Below are 17173 nucleotides of genomic sequence, written 5' to 3'. Positions count from 1 at the left end.
ATGGGCGCCATCCTTGGTCCAGCGATAACACAACAACCTGTAAAGGTTTTATACAGCATATAAAGTGGGGAATAGACAGTGAGTAAAGTGTACGATCGTGAAAAGAGCAATGAATTTCCCATTTACCTCCAGCAGATGGGGCAATTGCAACTTCACAATCGCAATCCCATTGGCCTTCAACCCAGGAAATGTTTGTCATAACTCGTGTGAGCTGAGAAAGGATGGAGACTGAGAAGGCAAAATCGAAGGTATAGAATTACATGAAGGGAACATACGCTCAAGTTCCACCTATATAAGCCTATAAGATCTACCACCAGTACAAGGGAGCCATTGACAGCGCAAGCTCAACTTATATTGTGTGTTCTGTGATTCTACACAGTACAATTCATACCTTAACATCCTGTGACGTTGTGTCTTCCTGAATTGACCATTGAGGGTTCAGTGACTCACATATGGGACTGTGTCTCTTATCTCATCTTAACAGCCTAAAAAGGTATTGTGAACTTTTTTCTGTATTTTAAATAAATAGGTATTTCTTTCATCCAATGCAACATACAATTAGTCAATGGTCTAATGAAATCTTTAACAGAAGTAATTGAACACCACCACCACTACTACCATCATTCCAACCAGATCTCACCATTTCAGAGGAGGTCCCCCTGGAACAGAGGTACGAGGCCAGAGTGGTGCTGAGCGGAGCAGGAGACGCCCTTGGCTACAACCAATTGCAACTGGGAGTTTGAGAATGATGGAGCGCTCATCCATGAGGAAGTGCAGAAGATAGGAAGTCTAGAGAAGCTGGATGCCAAAGACTTCCCTGTTAGTGATGACACCGTCATGTACCTGGCTACAGCTGAAGCCCTGGTCAAGGTGGGGAAGGGGGAGGGGGAGTCCTTTCTGAAGTGTGTCATGTCTTGTTGTCACAATGTAAACAGGACACTCAATAGTGTTAACAGCAGTGGCAATGTTTCTGCACGCTGGAGCACGGCACACTTAAACAAACATGTTGATCTCCCTTCAATGCAAGAATTATACTCCCTCTCTCTCCGCTGTAGGCATCACCTGCATTGACGGCGTTTCCAGGCACAAACGGAGAACTGAGAGGGGCATTAAGATTCCCTTCTACAAGAGGGGTAGAGGGTGTGGGTCAGCCATGAGGACCATGTGTATTGGCCTGCACTTCCCCGACCTTGAGTAGGAGCACCTGCTGATAGCAGCCAGTGTGGAGAGTGGGCGTCTGAACCACCACCACCCCACAGGCCCCATTAGACATATTCCCATGAGATTGTCCCGTTTGTTTACACAACATTTTCTAACTACCTGGGTTTACAATGTAGAATTATGTGTAAACTTCACCTGCTTCTGACTAATCTTGTTTTTGGGACTCAGCCTATTTAGAAAAGAGAGGCATTCTGAATGGGAAGAGCAAACCCCAGTTCCCAGAGCGCTACGGAGTGAAGGAGAGGGAGGTACATTTCCAGCGTATGTGTGGCACCAGTGGGCACGATGCTCCCATGATAGCTTACGACGCCCTCCTAAAAGCAGGCGTTACCAGGGTTGAGTTGGCCAATCACGGCTTCTTCTACGGTGGGGACAGCGACTCCACGTCCGCAATCGCTGTTGCCTGGTTGGGCGCACCGTTCAGCTTCAGAGGAGTGCCAGAGATCAACTACCACAGGCTGGAGTACCGTGACAGGCGAGCCAGGCTCGGGCAGCAGCTATACGAGCTCAGGAGAAACCCTCTTGGTGCTGAGAGAGAGTGGTGCAAAGTAAACCAATAGATGGTTAAAGGTGAACTCCATTACAGCAATTTCAGCTACTTTTATTTTTTTGGTATGTTTAAATTTTTTTATCCCTTGATTTGTATTTGATTTGTTTTAAATAATATGACTGGATCTGGAAATGTTAGTAAGAGAATACTGACAATCTCAAGCTGCAGTTCAACTACTGACCAGAAGATGGAGACATTAGCAGCTATAGAATTTGCTCTTAAATGAAAAACATATTCTCTTAAGGCAATAAAAAAAAAAATAATCCAGCCTATAATCAATCCGTCACTAACATACATAATGCTGCTATGGCAGAGTGTGAAAAGTGTTTGTTTTATTTCAGATTAGACTGATGTTATTGTGAACGTCTTCAACATGAGGACTGCAAGTACAGTGGTGACCAGAGGGTGGCAGTGTGACTTAACAAATCTCTCCCTCCCTCTCTCTCTCTCTCTCTCTCTCTCTCTCTCTCTCTCTCTCTCTCTCTCTCTCTCTCTCTCTCTCTCTCTCTCTCTCTCTCTCTCTCTCTCTCTCTCTCTCTCTCTCTCTCTCTCTCTCTCTCTCTCTGTCTCTCTCTCTCTCTCTGTCTGTCTCTCTCTGTCTCTCTCTCTCTCTCTCAGTATATTTCCACACTATGAGGTTGGAATATTACTGTGATATTGTACAAATTATGATAATGCCCTTTTAATGTAAGAGATGTTTGAAAAGACCGCCTGAAATTTCACCCTGTATTGGTGGGTTGGAGTTTTGGCCTGCTAGTTTTCAGTTTTCCCCCTCCTCACTCAGACAACTCCCAAACAGTCCTAGCAAAATTCTAGCTTGAGAAATTGGTCTTTGCTAAGAAGCAATTTTTGTTTCTTTTTGACCATTTTAATTGAAAACAATCACAGTAAGGTATTTAATTGTTACCCAGAAATGATTTGATATTGAGAGAAAAACGGCTGCATTGGAACTTTAAGTACACGTTCCTGTCTGCTGATAACTTAAGAGTAGCCTATGCCCAGTAGCATGTATTCATGGATGCCAAGGGATGCCAGGCTACCTCACATTCTTTTACTTTCATCTCTCTGTGTTTCATTAATTTCCTTCAATTCGCAACAGGCTGAATGTATCTCACTGGAGAAAGCATCTGAGCGAACGAAACAGCGCACCTCTGTCTCTGTATGTATAGGCCATCTATCTGATGATGTCTGGTCAAAAAAACATGACATTGTTGCCCCCCGTAGCATTGAATGCAAGTGAAGCCAGTGAGCATTTGGCCTCCATTGATAAAAAAAAGAGTAAAATGTTAGCCAATCAGCGTTGAGCTAAACTGAGCGAGCTCAACTGTGAATAGTCCTGGCGCAACAAAAGAAAGTGTCAAGGGAAGCCAGTTTCAATTTGGCTCCACTCCAATCACATCACATCGAGAGGAATACGTCATTGACAGAAACAACTTGAATTGTTGCATCTTGTTGTGTTGTTGTCCTCCTGTGGCTAGCTAGCTAGCAAAAATTGCCCCTTTCCTAATTTAGCCATGGATGGGGATAGGGATTTGGACTTGTGGTTTTACTTAATTCTCAGTACTGCCAATGATTATAACGGCGATTCTGATCCACCCATAAATGCATACTTTGTGCCCCTGACCTGAGAGGATGTAGCTAGATGTAGAAGGCTAATGTTTACTAGCTAACGTTGCCCATGAAAGGAAGTTAGCATTTTAGCCAGGTAGCCTAGGACAATCCAAAATAAAAGCATGTACTGTATGAGTGATAGACCGTTTCATCAACATGAAAGAGAGGGGGATGGCATTGGCGTTTCTTTACAAGTAGGGTGAGTAAAAAATAAATAATCTACTTGCATGAACACACACAGAGAAATCATAACCATGGACAGCCACATCATATTTAGCTTACATTGATTGGACTAAATTGTTTTTGGTATCTTTTAGTTGTCACTGTATTAGACTAAGCATAGGTGATTTGATGATGTGAAATGTTGAAGTTGAAATGGTGCTGGAATAGTGGAGGCAGCTCCTGTTTTCTTTGCAACTTGCGGTAACTCTCTGTGGTTCTAAATCAATAGTTGTTTAGTGGTCCGAAAATGTTGGAAACATTGACTTGCTTGACCATTCTGTAGGTCATGTAGCTGTTTGTTACATGCAAATATGCTTTGTGGACTTCACAGGACTGAGGTTGCGCGCCGGTTTTGTGATGAAACAAAGGTGTGGTTGAATTGATTCTGCCACTGTGTCTTCTTATTGTCTCGGCCTTAGGCCTATATATCACGGTGTCAAGGCATGTGAACTAACAGGTTACAGAGCAAACAACGCAATTATCACAACACAGGTTGTAATAAGGCTTTTTTTCTGGCTTCCACAGTGATGTTACCCAAGCGCCGCTACTGCCTATGTCATGGAAAAATGAGAGTAATTGTTAAGGTGTTAGTCTTATTTTTGAAGACAAACTGGATAGACAACCTGACAAATGTTCCACCACATTTCATGTCAACAACACACACCTGACCATTATGGCTTAATACAGGGGTAGTATTTTGTCATTTCTGACATAGACACACACACACACACACACACGTAGACACACACACACACACGTAGACGCACACATTTTATTTTACAGCCCTCTAACCAATTGTACTATTATGTGTGTTTTTTCGCGTTATTTGTAATTTATTCTGTACATAATGTTTCTGCCATCGTCTCTTATAACCAAAAAGAGCTTCTGGATATCAGGACAGCGATTACTCACCTCGTATTGGACGAAGATGTTTGCTACAACGAGTCCGACGTGAAGGATATCCTACAGACACCCGACAAGGCCCAAATCCCTGTCATTCCAGGAGAAAGAGAGAGATATCGTGGACGTAGATCGGGATGCCTTGTAAGGATCCGACGGCGAGCGAGTAAACTACCTCTTCCATCAATCCTATTAGCCAATGTTCAATCATTTGAAAATAAATTAGATTACCTATGATTATGGTTATCCTACCAACGGGACATTAAAAACTGTAATATCTTATGTTTCACCGAGTCGTGGCTGAACGACGACATGGATAACATACAGCTAGCGGGCTATACGCTACATCGGCAGGATGGGAACGGCTGACTCCGGTAAGAAAAGGGGTGGCGGTCTGTGTATATTTATAAACAACAGTTGGTGCACAAAATCAAATACTAAGGAAGTCTCAAGGTTTTGCTCGCCTGAGGTAGAGTATCTTATGATAAGCTGTAGACCACACTATTTACCAAGAGAGTTTTCACTATATTTTTCATAGCTGTCTATTTACCACCACAAACCAATGCTGGCATTAAGATTGCACTCAATGAGCTGTATAAGGCCATAAGTAAACAGGAAAATGCTCATCCAGAGGCAGCGCTCCTAGTGGCCGGGGTCTTTAATGCAGGGAAACTTAAATCCGTTCTACCTAATTTCTACCAGCATGTTAAATATGCAACCAGAAGAAAAAAAACTCTAGACCACCTTTACTCCACACACAGAGACGCATACAAAGCTCTCCCTCGCCCTCCATTTGGCAAATCTGACCATAACTCTATCCTCCTTATTCCTGCTTATAAGCAAAAACTAAAGCAGGAAGCACCAGTGACTCGGTTAATAAAAAAGTGGTCAGATGACGCAGATGCTAAGCCACAGGACTGTTTTGCTAGCACAGACTGGAACATGTTCCGGGATTCTTCAAATAGCATTGAGGAGTACACCACATCAGTCACTGGCTTCATCAAGAACTGCATCGATGACGTCATCCCCACAGTGACCATACGTACATACCCCAACCAGAAGCCATGGATTACAGGCAACATCCGCACTGAGCTAAAGGGTAGAGCTGCCGCTTTCAAGGAACCGGACTCTAACCCGGACGCTTATAAGAAATCCCGCTATGCCCTCCGACAAACCATCAAACAGGCAAAGAGTCAATGCAGGACTAAGATTGAATCGTACTACACCGGCTCTAACGGTCGTCGGATGTGGCAGGGCTTGAAAACTATTACAGACTACAAAGGTGTCAGAGGACGGCCCTCAAAATTGTCAAAGACTCCAGCCACCCTAGTTATAGACTGTTCTCTCTGCTACCGCATGGCAAGCGGTACCGGAGCGCCAAGTCTAGGTCCAAAAGGCTTCTCAACAGCTTCTACCCCCAAGCCATAAGACTCCTGAACAGCTAATCATGGATACCCAGACTATTTGCACTGCCCCACCCCACCCCCACCCCATATTTTTACGCTGCTGCTACTCTGTTAATTATCTATGCATAGTCACTTTAACTCTAACCACATGTACATATTACCTCAATTACCTCAACTAGCCGGTGCCCCCGCACATTGACTCTGCACCTGTACCCCCCTGTATATATAGCCTCCCTACTGTTATTTTATTTTACTTCTGCTCTTTTTTCTCAACACCTTTTTTGTTGTTGTTGTTGTTTTATTTGACTTTTTTTATTAAAAAATAAATGCATTGTTGGTTACGGGCTGTAAGTAAGCATTTCACGTTAATGTCTACACCTGTTGTATTCGGCGCATGTGGCAAATACATTTTGATTTGATTTGATTTAATAGACACACACGTAGACACACACACACACACACAGTAATACTGTGGTGTGCCCTAGTAGGAAGTCCACTGTGTGCAGCTCACCCTGCACTAATAAAAATAATCTGAGTATGTCTACCTCTGCTAAGCTTCCCAGTAAAGCAAGAAAAATGATCAAGCATCCCAGAAAAGTGTTAAAAATAGCCCACGTTAACATGTGTAGCTTAAGAAACAAGGTTCATGAGATCAGTAATTTGCTAGTAACAGATGACATTCATATTCTGACTATCTCTGAAACTGACTTAGATAATACCTTTGATGATACAGTTGAAGCAATACAAGGTTTTAACATTTCCAGAAAAGAAAGAAATGCCGGTGTTGCGGTCTACTGTATATTCAGAACCACATTCCTGTAAAGCTTAGAGAGGATCTCATGTTAAATACTGTTAAAGTAATATGGCTACAGGTTCATCTACCTCCCCTAAAGCCCATTCTGGTGGGAAGCTGCTATGACAAGCCATCGGGGTCTGATAACCTGGATGGAAAATTACTGAGGATAATAGCGGACGATATTGCCACTACTTTTTGCCATATCTTCAATTTATGCCTACTAGAAAGTGTGTGCCCTCAGGCCTGGAGGGAAGTAAAAGTTATTCCCCTACCTAAGAATAATAAAGCCCCCTTAACTGGCTCAAATAGCCGACCAATCAGCATGTTACCAATCCTTAGTAAATTTTTGAAAAAATGGTGTTTGACCAGATAAAATGCTATTTTACAGTTAACAAATTGACAACAGACTTTCAGCACGCTTATAGGGAAGGACATTCAACAAGCACAGCACTTACACAAATGACTGATGATTGGCTGAGAGAAATTGATGATGAAAAGATTGTGGCGGCTGTTTTGTTAGACTTCGGCACGGCTTTTGACACTATCGATCATAGTCTGTTGCTGGAAAAACGTACACTACCGGTCAAAAGTTTCAGAACACCTACTCATTCAAGGGTTTTTCTTTATTTTTACTATTTTCTACATTGTAGAATAATAGTGAAGACATCAACACTATGAAATAACACATATGGAATCATGTAGTAACCAAAAAAGTGTTAAACAAATCAAAATATGTTATATATGAGATTCTTCAAATAGCCACCCTTTGCCTTGATGACAGCTTTGCACACTCTTGACATTCTCTCAACCAGCTTCACCTGGAATGCTTTTCCAACAGTCTTGAAGGAGTTCCCACATATGCTGAGCATTAGATTTAAAAAACAGACAGAAATACACCTTATGGAACAGCGGGGACTGTGAAGCAACACAAACATAGACACATACAAACACACAATAACATACGCACTATACACACATGTACACATGGATTTTGTGTTATAGATATGTGGTAGTAGAGTAGAGGCCTGAGGGCACACACTTAATATGTTGTGAAATCTGTTATGAATGTATTGTAATGTTTTTAAAATGTATAACTGCCTTAATTTTGCTGGACCCCAGGAAGAGCCTTGTGGGGATCCATAATAAATACAAATACACACACACACATCCTCCCAACACACACACACCTCCACCTCCCCCTAGCTTGGCAGGCTGTGTTTAACCCAACATGTCTGGAGCTGCCTGTTCACATTCCAGTGGTGGTTGTGTGCTGTGTGTGACTCCTGCTGGCTGCTGTAATTGGAAGCTCTTCCACCTCCAGCTCTGTTTAATGGACGGAACACACAGAACACACAGGAGACATACTCCTCAAATCACAACAGGGCGGAGAGGAGCAGCGGCATCACAGTAAATATGAGGAGTTTTATTTCATGTGATATTGTTATTGACACTGCAGAGGTGGTGTGCTCTGGTCGATTGTCTTTAGGTTATGAGGTTGTGGTGTGGCATAATCACCTGCTATTGGCAGTATTCAGGTGAACAGTAAAGAGGGAGCTCCGTAAAGGAGGTCAAGTGGGCGACTTACAAGTAGCAACAAGCTCTCCAGAACAAGCTGTCAACAACTGCTTGGGATGGGGCACACCATCCACAACATCAAACAACCATGACCATCAGTGCAGAGTAACAGAGTTAGAAGTAGCGTTCTCAGTCTTTTCGATTTAAACTTTCATATTTATCAGATTTTCCCTAAATGGTGTGTGAAATGTTATTTTCACCAGTGAAGCTCATGACTGTAGCCGGACTGAATCTGTGGGTAGATTGGTAGTTGGAGTGTCTTTGCGCTGATGGAAATCATAACCCCCAACAGGGAAGGTGTCAGTGAAGAGGTAACGAGGAGCCATGTCTGTCAACAGCAACACGTGTTTCTTAGAGCTCTGTGCCTCAGTCTTCCTCCTGATTGGTTCTAACACAACACAGCACAACCAGTCTTTATCAGTCACCACAGCATCAGGCCTTCTGTTAGCCGACACATTCCCCAGTAGAGTATGTCATTCTGACTCCTCTCCCACTGTCAAACTTTTATCTCTAATGTATTAACCCACACGTTACAGTTTGGCCTACTCAGAAGTTACAGTTTGGCCTACAGCAGGGTGGTCCTCTGTAGGGTGGTCCTCTGTAGGGTGGTCCTCTGTAGGGTGGTCCTCTGTAGGGTGGTCCTCTGTAGCTCAATTGGTTGAGCATGGCGCTTGTAACGCCAGGGTAGTGGGTTCGATCCCCCGGGACCACCCATACGTAAAAATGTATGCACACATAACTGTAAGTCGCTTTGGATAAAAGCGTCTGCTAAATGGCATATTATTATATTATTTATCATCAACTAGATTCAGCCGCAGAACGATTTTTTCGTGAGCAGATGGTCGGGGGGCCGGAACATAACTACAAATAATTTGTAGACTGCAATTTGACCGCAAGACTCCCAAATAGATATAATATTTGACAAAAACATAATCCTTTCAAACCTTGCTTACATTTCTATACGATCACGTCTCTCTATTATGCGTGGGAATACTTCGGAACAGATTTTTGAAATTTTAATAACTGGTGTTTATACAGTCCAACAATGAAAATAAAATAAAACAGTTTTCTTTTTATCAATTATTTTGCTCAGAAAACTTGGAGGGCCAAATAAATTCAACCGCGGGCCAAATTCGGCCCACGGCCACCATTTGGGGAACCCTGGCATACAGTATATCTAACAAGAACTGGGGCATAAATTTGACATTTGAGGTAGTGAAGATTGAAGGTTGTCTTTCTCTCTGTATATGACCATAGTTGGTAATGCGAATAAAAATTGTTCAGAAGCCCTATAGTTGCAGGCTTCCAAAGATGTGATGTAAGAGAATGTCAGTGAGGCAGAGTGGAAATGATTGCCACCATATAATTTCTATCATGACATTTGCAATCTCCACTCTCCAACAAAAAAAAAAGTAATTGCATGTCCCAGATCAAACAGAGGGAAAAATATATGGAGCGTAGTATGATTCAACATATACTGTAATGTTTCCACAGTATCGAAACGACTTAACATACTGGATGGTTATGAGTTTTATTGTTGGCATAGTTCAGCCTATTTCAAAATGTTTACTCCATTAGCAACAACAAATATAACGTTTCTTTGGTTGCTTTAAAAACAGTCAGATAAGAGATACCATCGCATCATTGATACAGTGCAGGCCATAAGACATTGGGTTTACCATTATCAGTGGAGGACTAGTAACATAGTCACTGTGTCTGTGTTTAATAAGAAAACCAGAAGAAGCCAACTGACCGCAGCAGTAAACTATTATGTAAATGTAACTACAATTGCAATGTGGTGCCATGATTTATCAGAAGAAGAAAAAATGATGGATCCAACTTATTATGAAAAGTGAAGAAGTTGTTCTGACTAACATCTAATGTGATTGATGTGGGTAGTTCGTTACCATAGAACCTACACTACCACTTGATCATTTCGACAGATAATGTAACTAGTAAGTTAGCCATTATCACATACCCACCAGCCCAACCACCTCACCACCTCTGCCTTACAGTACAGTACCAACTACAAAAACCGTGAGCAATGTCAGCTTCTTCTTCATACTTCATTGGGCCAGGGATTTGAGGCGTAGAGCAGGGACCAGTGGGAGTAGGTTTAGCCTATGTAGCAGCTTGGCTGAGGTTCATTATGGTTTATTCATGTCCAAGAGACTCTCCTAGGGAGGGACACAAACCCTATCACCTCTGCCTCAGATCACACCTGACATCACTCAGGGTTGGGATGGCTCTTCCTGGCCTTGTCCTCCTGAATCAAAGATGGGACGCAAGCGTAACGTCTGGAATTATTTGGTTTGCTTAATTTGTTTCACTACTAAGGACCCTGAATCCTCCCTAGTTAACTACTAACAGTATGTACTTTGATGAAACTATGTTTCCAATGTTTTACTATACCCTTTTGCCCTCAGAACAGCCTCAATTCGTTGAGGCATGGACTCCACAAGATGTTTAAAGCGTTTCAAAGGGATGCTGGCCCGTGTTGACTCCAATGCTTCCCACAGTTATGTCAAGTTGGCTGGATGTCCTTTGGGTAGTGGACCGTTCTTGATACACAAGGGAAACTGTTGAGCGTGAAAAACCCAGCAGCGTTGCAGTTCTTGACACAAACCGGTGCGCCAGGCACCTACTACTATACCCCGTTCAAAGACACTTAAATGTTTTGTCTTGCCCATTCACCCTCTGAATGGCACACACACACACAATCCATGTCTCAATTGTCTGAAGGCTTAAAAATCCTTCTTTAACCTGTCTCATCCTCTTCATCTACACTGATTGAAGTGGATTTAACAAAGTGACATCAATAAGTGATCATAGCTTTCACCTGTATTCACCTGGTCAGTCTATATCATAGAAAGACCAGGTGTTCATAATGTTTTGTACACTCAGTGTAGATTCAATTGGCAGTTTTTCCTGTGGCACTTCTGAAGTCTGTTCATATTTGGCCTTCGTCCCACCCCATAAACTGCCCACCTCTGGACCATGTCACCTGAAAGCTTCTCCATGTCTAATTCTGGCCCCGTAAAAGTACTGTTTTCCAGAGGAACAGCCATTATCAGCTCTCTATTCGTTTGAGGACTTCTGCCTTGTCCTTAACCCTCCCCAAAAACAGCAGTCTCCCTCCCCTCCTCTCCTCAGAGTCACAGGCCCTGGATGGGAAGAGACAGGCAAGGGAAGTGGAACTAAAACTAATCACCTCCTCCAGAGTAGTTCAAAGCCAGAGGAGGGACTGCATGGGGAAAAGGATTAACATTTTGGTCAGCCACTGAGAAGTACAGAAGTACAGGCTAAACTTCCTGTGGATACAGACACGTAAACAGAGACACTCAAACAGAGAGACTCAAACAGAGACACTCAAACAGAGACACACAGCTTAACCCTGCCTTCATGTACATGCAGTATATACCTCAAATACCTCGTACCCCTGCATTTCACGGTTGAGTCTACACCCATTGTATTCGGCGCATGTGAAAAATACAATTTGATTTGATTTGAAAAAGTCTCTAATCGATTCCATTTGTCAGAACCTATTTTGGTGTCTCCTGCTGACTGGTCAATTAGAAAAGTCACGAAATGAGAAAGTTCAACTTACAGTTCTGCTATATATCAGGGGTCTGCTCTGTAGGCTACTTCTCTGTAACAGTCTCTGTGTACTGTATAACCCTCCTGTTTGAACCTTTCTTTCTTCCCACTGACTGGTTGCTGAACCAACCAGGACTGGGCCAACTTTCACACAGCTGGCCTGAACCAACCAGGACCGAGCCAACCTTCACACAGCTGGCCTGAACCAACCAGGACTGAGCTAACCTTCACACAGCTGGCCTGAACCAACCAGGACTGAGCCAATCTTTACACAGCTGGCCTGACCCAACCAGGATTGAGCCAACCTTCACACAGCTGGCCTGTACCAACCAGGACTAAGCCATTCTTCACACAGCTGGCCTGAACCAACCAGGACTGAGCCATCCTTCACACAGCTGGCCTGAACCAACCAGGATTGAGCCAACCTTCACACAGCTGGCCTGTACCAACCAGGACTGAGCCATCCTTCACACAGCTAGCCTGTACCAACCAGGACTGAGCCAGCCTTCACACAGCTGGCCTGAACCAACCAGGACTGAGCCATCCTTCACACAGCTGGCCCCTAGCTGCCTTAAAGTGTTTTGTACGGCTCTGAAATGTCTGGTAGTCATTGGCGGCTGAACCCTTCATACTCTGTCATGTGTGGACGGAGGAGTAGCATGTTTAGTGGGGCTATCTGGAAATGGAATCTCCAGGCCATTTGAAAAAAATTTTCCTTTGGGAGAGTTGGCGTTGTGACCTTGGCCTCGACAAGGCTTAGATCAATACCCAGATAATATGTTTATAGTCCTTAGGGGAATTTATTTGTAGATTAAACATTCAGATAAACAGATGAAATGTATGTACAGTTTTTTACACGGGGAGACCGTAAAAACAACTACATGAGATACATGATTCCTGGACATGCATAATACTTGGCTTCATGCTAGTAGTGATGGCAGATTCTGTATAGCCCTATGTCCTTATATCATTGTTATTAAACACCAAGATCCTCCAGGCTTGTTTTTGTTTACAGTGTTTTCTACTTTCAAGCATTCCAAATTTGAAGTCTAATAAAACATCAATGGTAGTAGTTTACAACCAATTTGTCTAAAAGTATAGACATTCTTATTTCTTTATTCAGCTTGTTTTTTGTTTTGTTTGCGATGAACATGAGTGCCTCCATTGCCTCACTCCTCTTTTGTGAGACCCAGCCAGCTAATGATGCCTTGAACCGTAAATGGTAGCTGGGCTGTCAGAAACAGCAGGCCATGCCAATTATAATCCACCCTGCTGGGGCGGGGGGAACTTCAAGACGACATTGTACACGCTAGCTAGCTAGCTACCCACCCAAACCCAAGCCAGTTCTCAGAGTTTAGTCAAACTCTTAAACTTCCTCTTTAAAACTTATTCCTGAGAGCTGCAAGGTAAAGTGGGGCCCAGTCGTAAGTCATTTACAGAAGGCTAGGCTACCTCTCACCATTTGGGAATCTGGAAGGTCTGAAACCCTCCGTACACTTTGCACAAGCATCACGTTAGCAGTTTTCAAGTACATTCATATCATTGTCCTTCACTAACATATCGGAGTGTGTGAGCACACCAACTTGTCTAGGAGAAATACAATGGAAACCTACGACTGCAATGTCTCAAAACACAGCTACCGTCGGCCAAAGAACAGCAACGTTTCAGACCTAGAGTATGTTTATGTGAACATGATTTTAGTACATTCTGTAAGAAGGGAATGTGTTTTCATTGGTCAACATTGGCCTGAGACTGTACCCCTTCCATTCCAATGGACAATTCCCACAACTTAGAACAACAGAAGGGAGCCCGATTAAGAGATTGTGAGTGACTCGCACAACAGAGAAACATCAAGTTTGTTGTTTTCAGTCGTGGGCAGCCGGAGACCTCGTCTGCCATGATTGGGCCAGAGCTTGGTCTGAAGGGGAAACGTTAGGGAAGAAGGATGTTTTCAGAGCAATCAAGTCTGACATGAGACTTCCTCTTGTAGCGTTTCCCAACAATAAAGCTAAGCACACGCATACGCAACCCAGTTCCAAAGATTATACTGTATGTACAGTGGGGAAAAAAAGTATTTAGTCAGCCACCAATTGTGCAAGTTCTCCCACTTAAAAAGATGAGAGAGGCCTGTAATTTTCATCATAGGTACACGTCAACTATGACAGACAAAATGAGAAAAAAAAATCCAGAAAATCACATTGTAGGATTTTTAATGAATTTATTTGCAAATTATGGTGGAAAATAAGTATTTGGTCAATAACAAAAGTTTCTCAATACTTTGTTATATATCCTTTGTTGGCAATGACACAGGTCAAACGTTTTCTGTAAATCTTCACAAGGTTTTCACACACTGTTGCTGGTATTTTGGCCCATTCCTCCATGCAGATCTCCTCTAGAGCAGTGATGTTTTGGGGCTGTCGCTGGGCAACACGGACTTTCAACTCCCTCCAAAGATGTTCTATGGGGTTGAGATCTGGAGACTGGCTAGGCCACTCCAGGACCTTGAAATGCTTCTTACGAAGCCACTCCTTCGTTGCCCGGGCGGTGTGATTGGGATCATTGTCATGCTGAAAGACCCAGCCACGTTTCATCTTCAATGCCCTTGCTGATGGAAGGAGGTTTTCACTTAAAATCTCACGATACATGGCCCCATTCATTCTTTCCTTTACACGGATCAGTCGTCCTGGTCCCTTTGCAGAAAAACAGCCCCAAAGCATGATGTTTCCACCCCCATGCTTCACAGTAGGTATGGTGTTCTTTGGATGCAACTCAGCATTCTTTGTCCTCCAAACACGACGAGTTGAGTTTTTACCAAAAAGTTATATTTTGGTTTCATCTGACATTCTCCCAATCCTCTTCTGGATCATCCAAATGCACTCTAGCAAACTTCAGACGGGCCTGGACATGTACTGGCTTAAGCAGGGGGACACGTCTGGCACTGCAGGATTTGAGTCCCTGACGGCGTAGTGTGTTACTGATGGTAGGCTTTGTTACTTTGTTCCCAGCTCTCTGCATGTCATTCACTAGGTCCCCCCGTGTGGTTCTGGGATTTTTGCTCACCGTTCTTGTGATCATTTTGACCCCACGGGGTGAGATCTTGCGTGGAGCCCCAGATCGAGGGAGATTATCAGTGGTCTTGTATGTCTTCCATTTCCTAATAATTGCTCCCACAGTTGATTTCTTCAAACCAAGCTGCTTACCTATTGCAGATTCAGTCTTCCCAGCCTGGTGCAGGTCTACAATTTTGTTTCTGGTGTCCTTTGACAGCTCTTTGGTCTTGGCCATAGTGGAGTTTGGAGTGTGACTGTTTGAGGTTGTGGACAGGTGTATTTTATACTGATAACAAGTTCAAACAGGTGCCATTAATACAGGTAACGAGTGGAGGACAGAGGAGCCTCTTAAAGAAGAAGCTACAGGTCTGTGAGAGCCAGAAATCTTGCTTGTTTGTAGGTGACCAAATACTTATTTTCCACCATAATTTGCAAATAAATTCATTAAAAATCCTACAATGTGATTTTCTTGAAAAAAAATCTCAATTTGTCTGTCATAGTTGACGTGTACCTATGATGAAAATTACAGGCCTCTCTCATATTTTTAAGTGGGAGAACTTGCACAATTGGTGGCTGACTAAATACTTTTTTTTCCCCACTGTATGTTCTGTATGTAGAGGGCGATTACAGAATGCTGTGGATACTGGCACAGGGAAATCATAACAAGTTCTGAAATGATTCGAGACTCAAACTGTGTGACACTGTGGATCACAACATGGTACAGTATCTTACACTCTTACACGTGATCATAATATTCCTACCTATAATCTTTACCTATAATTTCTGTGACTGGTTACATACCATTTGTTGACATAGCCCAAAATGTTCCCATAATTCCAAGATCATTAAGAGTGTTCTACTAAATACATCTTACATTTACATTTTAGTCATTAAGCAGACTCTCTTTAGTTAGTGCATTCATCCTAAGATAGCTAGGTGAGACAACCACATATCACAGTCATAGTAAGTACATTTTTCCTCAGTACATTAAAGTTATCAGCAAAGTCAGAGCTAGCACATTTTTTACACAAACATCTTTTTATTGGTCACCCACAGGAAACAATTACCTCCTTTTATTCACCCTATCCACACGGTCTGCCTCTCTCCTCTTTCCTCTCACTATCCACACCCACACACACACACACACACACACATACACGATCCAGGATCCATGTGTGTTATTTTCTGAAATGAAATGTAGGTCAGAAATAGAGAGAAAGTTTTGCGCTTACTGTCACCTCTGTGTGTTAGCTCATCAGACAAAGCAGGGGAACAGCACCTGCATAAATATGCCATCGCTTTAATCTCACTTATAGGCAGGGAGGCAGGGAGCACATCTCTTACACAGAGATATGAGGAGAGAGAGGAGAGCTCACAGAGGGAAGAGAGGAGAGCTCACAGAGGCAAGAGAAGAGAGAGACTGGGGAGATGGCAACAAGGAGTGTCAAAAGGGGAATGGATGGCTTCATTGGTGACTCGACAGCGTGCGGCTCATCCCATTGGCTAGCTACACCCCACCAAGTCCGTTGGGACTCGTGAACGCTCGTGAACACAAGCGAAATCCTCCACATTCTACAAACCTTCATAGGGATTCATCCAAATGTGCGGGGACATATCGTGTCCAAAGGGGATTCCCACTGCTTTCAGCTTATCACCGCAACAGGATAACGAGTGTGTGTGCTGAGCTGGGCTGAGCAGCCCCCAAATCGCCGATTATAACTCATTGACCTACTGTCCTTTGATGGCCCCATGTACATGTGAGTTTACTTAACATCCATTAGCTTTATGTGTGCACTTTTTTATAACCTCCCACACTTGGGCTTAATCCTTTGAACACCTACATTCCTTTTTGAATGTGTTGCTCTCTCCAAAACATTCAGAAAGCCAATTTGAGGCATTCTCTGTGATGCCTGGATGTAAGCCATGCGATCCCTCCTTTCATTTCCCTGTTTCAAAGACACACAATGTGGCTTGGCAGGGAGACTAGCGTCCTGAAGCAGCGAGCACCACGGCCCTTTGATCACAGAGAGAGAGAGAGAGGGGAGCCCCCACGCTCCAATTGGACTCGCTGCAATCAGAAAGACAGGAGGACTCTCTCCAAGCGGAACCAGGCAATCCTGGAGAATTAAGAGAAAAAACCTCACCCAGACATCACATCAGGACCAAAAAGCAGGAGAGACATATAGATGGAAAGAGAGAGAGAGACAGAGAGAGAGAGAGAGAGAGAGAGAGAGAGAGAGAGAGA

General features: G+C 43.3%; 1 pseudogene; it reads left to right on the top strand.

Annotated features, from left to right (window-relative positions):
- LOC121554917 lies at positions 1 to 1781 on the top strand (annotated as a pseudogene).
- The last annotated feature ends 15392 nt before the right edge of the window (positions 1782 to 17173 follow it).

This window comes from Coregonus clupeaformis, chromosome 40 (genome assembly GCF_020615455.1).
Source record: "Coregonus clupeaformis isolate EN_2021a chromosome 40, ASM2061545v1, whole genome shotgun sequence".
Classification (NCBI taxonomy): Eukaryota; Metazoa; Chordata; class Actinopteri; order Salmoniformes; family Salmonidae; genus Coregonus; species Coregonus clupeaformis.
Note: the sequence above shows the minus strand (reverse complement) of the source record. Positions and strands in the feature narration are given on the sequence as shown.